The 12,593-nt window shown below is 36.7% G+C and overlaps 1 protein-coding gene across 16 annotated transcripts in view; it reads left to right on the top strand.

Annotated features, from left to right (window-relative positions):
- MYO3A (myosin IIIA) overlaps window positions 1-12,593 on the top strand; it is a 226,361-nt gene that overhangs the window by 2,963 nt on the left and 210,805 nt on the right. The window lies entirely within an intron of this gene.

Below are 12,593 nucleotides of genomic sequence, written 5' to 3'. Positions count from 1 at the left end.
GCACAGACAGAATCCATTTTGCCACAGCACCTCCACTCCCTGTTTTTATTTCATCCAGATGTTTGCTTTACTCATTTTTTTTTTATCTCTCTTGTCCCTGTAGACATTTTAGTTTGTGATTTCTGATTCAGAACATATCCCTTACTAATTTGAACAGGTAGTTGTGTGGCCAAAACTATAACCCAACTTAACATCCTTACGAAAGAGAAGAGTCATGCAGTATTACAATTTATGAAGCATCGTCTCCTCATAAAATTCATTTAACACTTATGTGAACTCTGAGAATTAGTTCAGACATGCATTGTTATTCCATTTTACAACCGTGGACACTGAAGTTTATAGGCTTGCACTAAAACTTAAAATAGTGTTTTGATGACTTAAAGATGTAGGGGTTCTCGCTTATGCCACTACTTAGATAGGGAGAGATTTTCTAGGAAATGATAGCCTTTCTTTTGGTTCCAGCGTTTAAGCATGTACTTTTATCCTGGTAGTTACAGAATGGGGAAAATGAGTGATGGGAAGCAGACTGCATGGATAGAAGTACATCCATCCTTTCTCTGCAAAACATTTGTCAGCAAATTGAAGGGAACAAACATTGCTTGTGGCTCATTCAAGACAGACCATAACCAGACAAGGTCCATTTTAAACCACACTTTATTGCTTATATTATTGGAAAACTAGAAGGGATATGTGACCGGTTCATCTGGTCTGTAATTAAGCAAGACCAGAGATGTCTGCGAGCCTGTGTTTTAAAAGTTCTCTGAGATGAGAAAGGAGATACTTGAAGCTTGTTTGGTGATTCAGCCCGATGTCTCTGGAAGGTTGTTTTCATTGACAAACTGACTTTTCTGTAGGCTCCTTTTAACCAGCAAGACTTTATTTCTTTTGTAATCATACCAGGAGAATAATCTATACAAGTTAAAGTCAGGGACCGTTCATTTGTGGCTGTAGTAACCACATGTGATCCTGATAATACGTAACTGTGTCTGAGAGAAGTTCAGGCTAGTCATGTGCATGGATTTCCCCAGGGAAACATCGAGGCAAAGACTACAGGAGGTCCTGTAGCAGAAGAGTTCACAGTGTTCTGAGACTGATGAGAAAGCACTTGAGGCTGAAGTCACTGTGAGTGGTGAAGAAGAACACAGGTTGAATTTAAGGAGGACAGAAAGGATCTGGATGATGTGGTAAAAATGTGGATTTTGAAGGATTTTTAGCAGGGAAATAATGCAATCTGGTTTCTGTGTTGAGATCTGTCTGTGGAAAGTTAGTTCTGTAGCTGCCCTCCGGACATTCCAGTATTTCCCTTCCATCACAGACAGGAGCTGCTTTTGAATCTAACTTAAATTGTCCGTGATGCAGCTTAAACAGCTTGGCACAAGTGAAAGCATAAAGGGAAAGATTTTCCAGAAAATATATACTGTGTGTTTTTAAAAGTGAGAATCACAGTGTTAAAATATGGCTTGGTTTTGAGTAAAGCCATCTGCTGCTTTCTTAGTGTGTTTTATATCATGGGCATATTGTATTTTCATTGAAAAATGGGTTTTCTGCCTGTGTTTTGGAATAGTTAGCAGTTAAGCTGATTACTGTTTGTTTGGTTTTTCAGTTAAAGTAGTTGATTTACAATGTTGTGCCCATTTCTGCTGTGCAGCATAATGACCCCTAATATATATAGAGAGACATACATATGTAGACACACACACACACACACACACACACACACACACACACACACACTCTCTCTTTTTCTCAGACTTTCTTTCATCATGTTCTATCCAAAGATATTGACTATAGTTCCCCTGTGCTGTGCAGTAGGACCTCATTGCTTATTCATTCTAAATGTAGTGGTTTATATCTGTATTAGTAAAGGAAATGTGCTCATGTTCACTTATGGAACAGTTATCTCTAAATCAGGTTTCTAGCCCCTTCTACTGATAAATGTAGTCATTACCTCTAAAGTCTTAAAAGATGCTTAGAGTGATTTTCTGGTATTTAAGAACTTCTGTATTTTCCTATGAAAAGAACTTTCATATGAACTTTCATATTCTCTTTAGTGATTATATGAGTTAAGAATTGAGTGTTAGGAGTTAGAATATGAAGGCCCATCAATACAAACATTCCAAGAAAATAACTTTCTTTTTTCTGTTTTCTTTCTCTAATGATATTTCTCAGAAATTGTCCATTTAATCTCAGTTTTTAAGTTTCTAGATATAAAATTATATCCTTTAATGATCTTTCTTAGTCTCTGCTGTAATTTGTTAGTCTTTTCATCTGAAGGCTCATCCATACCTTCTCTCTTGTTTGTTTTGGCTTTGATCAGTTTTGATAGAGGCTTGACTATTTTAAAAATTTCTTTCTGAAGAAGTGTTTTTTTTATCAAGCCTCTCATCGGTCTTATCCTTTTTCTGTAATGTCTTTCTTTAATTTCAATTCTTATCTTCCTTTTTTTTACACTCTTTAGTTTTATTCTGTAATTATATAATTTTTAGCCTTTTTTTCTTTTTAATAGAAAATTTGAGGCTATGTATTTTCCTCTGTATACTATTTTAGCTGTATCCCATAAAGTTTCATGAGTAGTATTTTATTTATTTTTCAGTTCTAAGCCTATTTTAAAATTGTCAGTATGTTTCCTTTTGACTCTTGGATACTTTAAAAGCCACTACTGAACAATTCAAGAGCCAAAAGGAAACATACTAAACAAAAGTTAATTTCTTAATTACATTGCAGTCATAGGTGCTTAGGAAGACTAGTCATAGATACAGGATTTCATGTGTATTTCAGGATATTCATTAAATTTTATTTGTTAATTATGTTGTTTAAATTTTATTTATACTTAAGAACTTTTTTCTCCACTTGATCCAAAGAAAAATCACTGACATGGTATGTTAAAATCTCCCACTAAAATTGTGATTTTTCTCCATTTTTAAAAATTCTTTTAGTTCTTATTTTATTTCTTCTGAGGCTCTGTTTTGTCTTTTGGGTGTTTTTGTTTTTTGGGTTTTTTTTTTGGCTGTGCCCAGGGCATGTGGAAGTTCTTAGGCTAGGGATCACACCTAGGCCACTACAGTGACAAGGCTGGATCCTTAATCCATTATGCCAGAAGGGAACTCCTGGGGCTCTGTTTTGAGCTTTTATATTTTCTTGGTGAATTAAGTCTTTGACTATTATGAAGCGACCCTCTTTACCCTGATAAGTATTTTTCCTTGGAGTACATTTTGTGTGGTGTAAATCTAGCTATGACACTGTCTTTTATCAAATATTTACATGGTACTATTACTTTATTTCCAGTCAGTCTCTGTCTCTAGTTTATGTGAATCTCTTACAAACAGCTGGAAGCTACCAATTTCTGTCTTTTTACTAATGAGTTTTGTCCATTTCCAGTTATCGTGATCACTGGCATATTTATAATTCTTTCCACAGGGTTATTTTATGCTTTCTATTTCTCCTGCTTTTTTATGCTTCCTTTAGTCTCTTTTCCTGAGTTTTTTGTTTGAATAAGTTTATTAACATAATTTTTTTCTTTTAATATTTTGGATGTTATACATGGTATTTTGACAGTCTAGTGTTTAAGAGTTTGACATGTATATCTTAAAGTTTAAAGTTACTATTTCCAGTTGCCTGTTAAATTGTATGAGGAACTTAAGAACATTTTACGTATTTATTTATTTAACTTTTCTTGGCCACACCCATAGCATGTGGAATTTCCTGGGCTTGGGGTTAAAACGGAGCTGTAGCAGTGACAATGCCTACTCCTTAACCACCAGGCCACGAGGGAACTCCATTAAGGACATTTTAAATTCTGTCACTCTACTTTTGATTATTATTATTCATTTTTTGGTATATTATTGTATCTTATGGTTAGTTTAGGTTTATACAGACATGTAACAATTTATTTACTGTTTTTGTCAATTTAGACCTTCCTCATAGGACAATTACCATTTTTGGAGAGGTACCTTTTGAAGTTCTGTTTCTCAAGAGTCATTGCTGTTAAACTCAGTTTTTTTCAGTGAAAAATATATTTAATTTGCCTTTAATTTTGAAAGATGGTTTTGTTTGTTCTGGATTAACAGTTGTTTTATGTCAGCATTTTGAATATATTATACTACTGTTTTTATTGAAATATCTGCAGTCATTCTAATTGTTTCCCTCTCTACATAATACATCTTTTCTATCTTGTTGGTTTTAAGAGCTTCTCATTGACTTTGGTGTTCTGTAGTTTCACTGCAGTGTATCTAACTGTGAATTTTTTAAAATTTTTTAAAAATTTACCCTACCGAGCTTTCTGAATTTGAGTGTTCACACCTTTCACCTGTTTTAGCCACCTACTATTGCCTTTTTTCCACTGTCTCCTTCTCCAACTGATTAGATGTATGTTAGACTGAATCAGTCAGGAAAATAGAATTACTATCAAGTAGTTCAGCAGAGAGAATTTAGTATGGTGATATGCTCCGAATGTTTGCATCCTCTTAAAATTCATATGTTGAAATCCTAACCACCAGGGTAATGGTGTTGGGAGGTAAGGCCTTTGGGAAATGACTGGGTCATGAGGGCAGAGCCTCATAAATAGAATTAGCATCTTATGAAAGAGACCCCAGAGAGCTAGCGCCTTCCTTCCACCATGTGGGGTTATAGCAGAAAGACAGCTATAAAGGCAGAAATTGGACCCATATCTGACACCAGATCTACAAGCGCTGTGATCTTGGATTTCCCAGCTGCTAGAATGGTGAGAAATAAATGGTTGTTTATAATCCACCCAGTTTATATTATTTTTGTTAGAGTAGCCTGAACAGACTAAGACACATGGGGAATTCGCTTCAAATGTTTTAGGATATATGAAAGCCAAACCAGATAATGAGGCAATTCTAACTTAACAATAGCAAAGAATTGTTGTCACCCTTCAGGTTGTAGAGTTTCAGGCAGGGAGATAGTCTTACCAGAACACAGACGCCGACATCGAGAACCATGGCAGTCTGTCCTGCAGGAACAGGGACCACCAAGGAGACAGAACCGCTGATGGAGCCACCACAAAACCCAGAGGAAGCAGAGGAGAAACATCCTACCGTCTAGACTCCTGCCTAGGATTCTCACTGACAGAATCTAGCAGGGGAGGAAGCCAGTGGAGCAACGAGTGTGGGAAATACAGGTTTGAGCGGTCACACCCCTCCCCCGCCAGCCCAGATTCGACATGAAAGGTCCTGTACAGCTCTGAGAGCATCCAGACCATTCCAGCCTCCCTTCCATATCTTTTGATTTGGCTTTCCTAGTTTCAGTACTTTGTTTCCCTGCACTACATCCTGAGTAATATTTTTATTGTGGTAAAATGTAATTACATACCATTCACCCTGTTAGCCCTTTCAAAATGTGCAGTTCAGTGGCAGCAAGTTTGTTCACGTTGTTATACAGTGATCACTACCACCCATCTCCACAGCTTTATCTTCCCAAAATGAAGTCATGATTCCCATTTCCTTTCCCTCATTCTTCTAGCAAACTGTCTCTGAGTTTGACTATTCTGGGTACAGTGTATAAATGGAATCATACAATATTTGCCCTTTAGTGACTGGCTTTTTTTTTTTTTCACAAAGCTTGAGGTCTTCTAAGCTTTTCCATGTTGTGGCATGCTTCCCTTTTAAGGCTAAATCACATTCCATTATATGTATGTAAATATTTTATTTATCCATTCATCCATTGATGGACGTGTGTGTTGCTTCTACCTTTTAGCTGTTATGAATACTGCTACTATGAATGTGGATGTACAAATATCTTTTTAAGATCCAACTTTCAGTTATTTTGGATGTATACCCAAAGTGGAATGCTTGGATCATATGGTAATTCAGTGGATTTTTTTTTTTTTTTTTTTGAGGAACTGCCATCTCATTTTCCACAACAGCTGCGCTATTTCACATTCCCACCAGCAACACACAAGAATTTCAGTTTCTCTACACCCTCAACAACATTTGTTTTCTGTAGTTTTATAGTGGCCATACTAATGAGTGTGGAGTAGTATCTCTTTATGGTTTTAATTTGCATTTTCATGATTAATGATGTTGAGGGTCATTCCATGTGCTTATTGACCATTTGGATATATCTTCTTTGGATAAATGGCTGTTTGAGCCCTTTGCCCATTTTTTAAATTAGATTATTTTGTTGTGGTATTGCAGACATTCTTTATATTCTGGATATTAACTCTTTATCAGATGTATGATTTCACATATTTTCTTCTATTTCGTGAGTTGTCTTTTCACTCTATTGATAATGTTCTTTGATGTACAAGAGTTTTTAATTCTTTTATTTTATTTATTTATTTTTTATTTTTTTGCTTTTTTTCTAAGGGCCACACTCACGGCATATGGAAGTCCCAGGCTAGGGGTCAAATCGGAGCTGTCGCTGCTGGTCTACACCACAGCCACAGCAATGAGGGATCCGAGCTGCGTCTTTGACCTGCACCACAGCTCATAGCATCACCAGATCCTTAACCCACTGAGCAAGGCCGGGGGTTGATCGTGCAACCTCATGGTTTGTGGTCAGATTCGTTTCCATTGCACCACGATGGGAACTCCAAGAGTTTTTAATTTTTATGAAGTCCCACTTACTTATTTTTTCCTCTTGCCTGTGCTTTGGTGTCCTATCCAAGAAATTATTGCCAGATCCAGTGTCATGAAGATTTCCCCCTCTATTTTCTTCTAAGTTTTATAGTTTTAGTTCTTATATTTAGGCCTTTGGTCCATTTGTGTTAATTTTTCTTCTTGGTGTGACATGAGGATTCAACTTCATTCTTTCAAATGGGGATTTCCAATTTTCTCAACATCATTTGCTAAAAAGACTATTTCCGCATTGAATGATCTTGGCAGTCTTATTGAAAACTGTTTGACCATATGCGTGAAGTTTTATTTCTGGACTGTCCATCTTATTCCATGGGTCTACATGTTTATCTTTATGCCAGTGAAACAATGCTTTGATTACTGTAGCTTTGTAATAAGTTTTGAAAGTAGGACGTATGAGACCTCCAACTTTCTTCTTCTTTTATTTATTTTTTTTATTTATTTTTTGTTGTTGTTGTTGTTGTTGTTGCTATTTCTTGGGCCGCACCCGTGGCATATGGAGGTTCCCAGGCTAGGGGTCGAATCGGAGCTGTAGCCACCGGCCTACGCCAGAGCCACAGCAACGCGGGATCCGAGCCACGTCTGCGACCTACACCACAGCTCACGGCGACGCCGGATCGTTAACCCACTGAGCAAGGGCAGGGATCGAACCCACAACCTCATGGTTCCTAGTCAGATTCGTTAACCACTGCACCACAACGGGAACTCCTATTCTTCTTTTAAAGAACTATTTGGATTATTGGAAGTCCTTTGAGACTCTACAATTTTTGGATGGATTTTTTTTTTCTATTTTGCTAAAAATATCACTGGGGTTTTGATAGGGAATGTGTTAAATCTGTAGATTGTTTTGGGCAGTACTCATTGACATTTTAATATTGTCTTCTGATATGTGAACAGGGATGTCTTTCCATTTCTTGTGTCTTCTTTAATTTCTTTCATCATTGTTTTGTAGTTTTCACTGTATAAGTCTGTCAGCTTCGTGGTTAAATTTATTCCTAAGTATTTTTTGGTGTTATTATAAATAGAATTATCTTCTTAATTTACTTTTCAGTTTCATAGTCAGTGTATGATCTTTGCATACATCCCGATTTTGCATCCCGTAACTTTCCTTAATCCATTTATTATTTCTACCAGTCTCTTTTTTGGTGGCTTCTTTAGATTTTTCTACATTCAAGATCAAGTCATCTATGAATAGAGATAATTTTATTTTTCCTTTCTGACTTAGATGCCTTTTATTTCTTTTTCTTGATTTCTTGCTCTTGCTGAGACTTCCAGTCCTCTGTTGAATAGAAATGGGAAAAGTAGGCCTCCTCACCCAGATAGTACTTATAAAGTACTTCCTGTTAGGCCAGTCACGGTTTTAGGGTCTTTGGAATACATCCGTGAACAACCTGAATAAAATTTTAGCCCTAGCCCTCTTAGGGCTTACATCCCAGTAGCAGAGAAAAAAATAATAAACGAAACATCGTAAATAGGAAATAATGTCATTGCAAAGAGGTAATAAGTGTTATGAAAACAGGGCAGGCTTGTAAGGGGGACCAAGAGTTGGGGAGTAGGATGGGTTGGAGGAGGGCAGGTTTTAAATAGGATGGTAAGGGTAGGACTTATTGAAAGGCAATGGCTAGTGTAAGACGAAGGAAATGCAGGAGGAAACCAGGTGGATGTCTGGAGAACAGCATTCCAAGCAGAGGGAAGAGACAGCCCAATGAGAGATTGTCCTGCTGTGTTTTAGAATGAGCCTGACCGCAGTTTGATTACTTTAATAAAGAAGAATTAAGTGCAGGTTTACAAAAGCAGTCAGAATAATTGCTGCGATGAGTGTTAAGATCCTGAAGTAAGATACTTTTTAAAAATATTATGGTCTTTTTTCCTATCGCACACACATATAAAAACTCTTCAATAGCTCATTATATAATCAGCTAAACAAGATGAATTTTTATTTTTAAAATGTAGCTTTAGTATCTTTACGTATTATGGTAAATACATATGTCAAAATACAGTAAATATATATGTCAAAAGTAATTCTTTACCTTAGTCATGTAACTAAGAACAATTTATATGTTTGAGTTCTGTGAGCCTACTTGTTGGAAGTTTTGTTTGTTTTAAATAAAACTCAACCTAGTGTATTCAGTTTTCCAAGATGTTTGTGCTTTTGTCATTCTGTGATTATTGTTTTATAATGTAGCAATGCACTGCTTTAAATATTTATCTTACTGAGACCCATTAAAGAGGAAATGCTATTTTAGACAAACTCTTTCTTGTTTAATGTCTGGCTCCAAACCTGCTAATTTTCTTTATCTTTTCATGATACTTAAGAATTAATTGCTTTACTTGGGCTACCATGGTTCTTTATGCATATTTTTGTTATCTATCACTTTTCATAATATAGTTGCATATTTATGTATCTATCTCGTAAGTTGCCTGTCTTTGTACTCTCAAAACTCTAAATTACTTTGCACATATTTGTGTTCAATTATGTTTTTTAAGGTTTTATTGAAGTATGGTTGGTTTTCAAGGTTGTGATAATTTCTGCTGTACAAGAAAATGATTCAATTACACATATCCATTCTCTTTCAGATTCTTTTCCCACTTAGATGGTTACAAAATATTGGATGGAGTTCTCTGTGCTATACAGCAGGTCCCAGTTATTCCATATACCTCATTGTGCATATGCCAGTCCCACACCCCTGGTCCACCACCTGCCCTGCACCTGTACCCTTTGGTAACCATAAGTTTTTCAAAGTCTGTAAGTCTGTATTTCTCTTCTGCAAATAACTTCATTTGTATCCTGTTTTCAAATTCCACATATAAGTGATCACACATGATGTTTGTCTTTCTCTGTCTGACTAACTTCATATGATAATTTCTAGGTCCATCCATGTTGCTGCAAATGGCATTATTTCATTATTTTTTATGGTTGAGTAATATTCCATTGTATGCATGTACCATCTCTTCTTTAGCCATTCCTCTGTCTGTGGCCATTTAGATTGCTTCCATGTCTTGGCTGTTGCAAATAGCGCTGCAGTGAACAGTGGGATGTATGTATCTTTTTGAATTATGGTTTTCTCTGAATAGATGCCCAGGAATAGGATTGCTGGATTATATGGTAATTCTATTTTTAGTTTCTTGAGGAACCTTCATACTATTTTCCATAGTGGTTGCACCAATTCCCACCAACAGTGTAAGAGGGTTCACTTTTCCCCACAGTCTCTCCAGCATTTATTGTTTATACACTTTTTGATGATGGCTATTCTGGCTGGTGTAAGGTGGTACCACACAGTTTTGATTTGCAGTTTGCTAACAATGAGCGATGTTGTGCATCTTTTCATGTGTTTTTTTGGCATCTGTATGTCTTCTTTGGAGAAATGTCTAGTTAGATCTTCTGCCCACTTTTGATTGGGTTGTTTTTTTGATATTGAGCTGCAGGTGGTGATTGAATATTTTGGAGATTAATCCTTTGTCAGTTGCTTCATTTGCAGATACTTTCTCCCATTCCCTGGGTTGTCTTTCTTTTTGATTATAGTTTCCTTTGCTTTGCAAAAACTTTTAAGGTTAATGAGGTCTCATTTGTTTATTTTTGTTTTTATTTTCATTACTCTGGGAGGTGATTCTGAGAAGATATTTCTACCGTTTATATCAGAGAGTGTTCTGCCTATGTTTTCCTCTGAGAGTTTTATAGTAACTGGTGCTCAGTTATTTTTAATTTAGTTCGTATACCTGTATAAAGACTAACAGTTAATTCCTGATATTTAGAGAAGCAGTAATTAAAATTGTGTTCAATAACATTGCCAGTTTAAAAGCAATATTCCATAAAATGAATGTTTTTCCTGGTTGAAAACTCCTGTTTCAGACATTTAATAAGATTTAATTTGGTCTTTTGGTCTAACTTGTACATTATATGGATGGCATAAATGCTTATTTGCATGACTCAAGTAGATAGATGTAAAAAGTAGTTATCTTGTCACTGATTATGAAATCCCTAAAGTGGATGATTATTACTGATTACCTCCTACTTGTTCCTTTGCATTTGGATCAAAAGCACAAATTTCATAAAGAGTAAGTGTTCTAAGAACTATTCATAAGTGTGTTTTTTATGTAGTGATGTAATTTTCAGAGGCATTCATAGCCATTTACTGGATGATGTCCCCTTAAATATAATGAATCAGGCTATGAGCCTTATTTTGTTTAGCTTTTCAAATTCTTTTCAGCGTCTCCTAATCCTCACTTTTCTCTCTCTCCCATTTAAAAACTTTTTTTGAAGAACTGTGTTGATTCACTTATTCAGCAGCTATGTATTTAACATCTCCTATATGGCAGGCACAGAGTTAGGCATTATTAGATTTGTGAGTAAACAAGATAAGTAAGGTCTCTGAAGTAAGGTCTCTGCCGTCAAAAGTAGCAGATAAATAACCGTTTGCCTATTTAGCTAGCGTCTACTAATGTCTAGCAACTGTGTTAGGCATCGTTCTGGCGACTGTGGAAACGTGGTAAAAATAACAATCTTTTTACCCTGTGTAGCTTGCATTCTGATGGAGGGATAAAATGTGCAGGGAAGACCTTTCTAAGAATGTGATATTTGAGCTGAGAGGTGAAGGATGAGATGGAGCTGAAGAAAAGGACTAAATGAAGTCAAACAGCAATTATTGATGATAATTGAATGAACACCTTGTTTTTGATGTATGTAGGTTTGTAGATTTGTGATGAGAAGATTGAGTTTTTTATTGCTTCCATTTTTTGTTTTTACTTAATCATTAAGCGAAAGCATCAGTGGGAAGGTTTTGTGGGAGGGGATAAAGACAGCAAAGAGGGAACAGGCTGAGGAGAGAGATCACTGTGAAATAGCCACGAGAGAAAGGAATATACAAACCAGGGAGGGGCAGTAGGATGTTGAGTTTTTGTTCCTGAATTTAAAGTGAAACCCTTCAGCATGGTTGTGTGGCTTCTCCAGGCACAGGCACAGGTGTGAAGAAGATAAAGGGTTTTACCAAAGTTGGTTTTTAACCCCAGGAGACTGGTGGTAGAGAAAGAGAGGAACAAGAGTGCTGAAGGCATTTGCAAGGAAGTCCTAATAATTCAGTTTATACTGGGGAAGGAGTAAGCGAAGAGGGAATAAAGACTGAAGAGACTTGATGGCTAAAAAGAAAGTGAGGAATCAACAGGCTGGGTGAGGTTGAAAGTTGTGATCAGACAAGTGAATTTCATGGGCTAATATTACGTAATATTAGTGCGTATTAAGAGATATGTTTCTATGCGTATGCATACACATACAAGCACAACTGTAGTCAGTTTTATAACTTCAAAAGAGTTAGGTTTTGCGTAGATAATTGAAAAATTCTGAGGACTGCCACAGTTCTGGTTCCTCTTTCTATTCCTTTTTCTTTTTCTTTGTAATTTTATACAAATGGTTAAATGTCATATAAGGAGAACATGAAAGGTTAAAAGCACTGCTTGGAAGATCTTATCTCAGGTTACATATAAAATCTTCTTTTTAAAGTCACCTGACCTCTTTAGCCGTATTCTAATTATTTCCACACTGTGCCAGGTGCTGGGCATTCAGTAATAACAGATCAGGGTGGATTCAGAGTGCTCTTGGAGTGTGGAGGTGGGAATGCAGCCCCAGTGGGATGGAGAGTGGTTGTTTGGAGGAAATGACATTCAAGCTAAGATATGAAAAGATAAGCAGGAGTTAGAAATTTAGCAAGGAAACCACAAGCAGAAGCAGGAGGAAATACATGTTGGAGTTCCCGTTCCCATCATGGCACAGTGGTTAACGAATCTGACTAGGAACCACGAGGTTGCACGTTCGATCCCTGGCCTCACTCAGTGGGTTAAGGATCTGTCTTGGCCGTGAGCTGTGGTGTAGGTTGCAAATGTGGCTCGGATCCCGCGTTGCTGTGGCTCTGGCCTAGGCCAGTGGCTACAGCTCCAATTCAACCCCCTAGCCTGGGAACCTCCAGGAGCGGCCCTAGAAAAAAGACAAAAAAAAAGAAAAAAGAA

Source organism: Sus scrofa, chromosome 10 (genome assembly GCF_054392235.1).
Source record: "Sus scrofa isolate SSC_HxYL_T2T_F1_AM1 chromosome 10, Sscrofa_HxYL_maternal_Yorkshire_Landrace_v2.0, whole genome shotgun sequence".
Lineage (NCBI taxonomy): Eukaryota > Metazoa > Chordata > Mammalia > Artiodactyla > Suidae > Sus > Sus scrofa.
The sequence above is the reverse complement of the archived record's forward strand: the minus strand, read 5'-3'. Positions and strand labels throughout refer to the sequence as shown.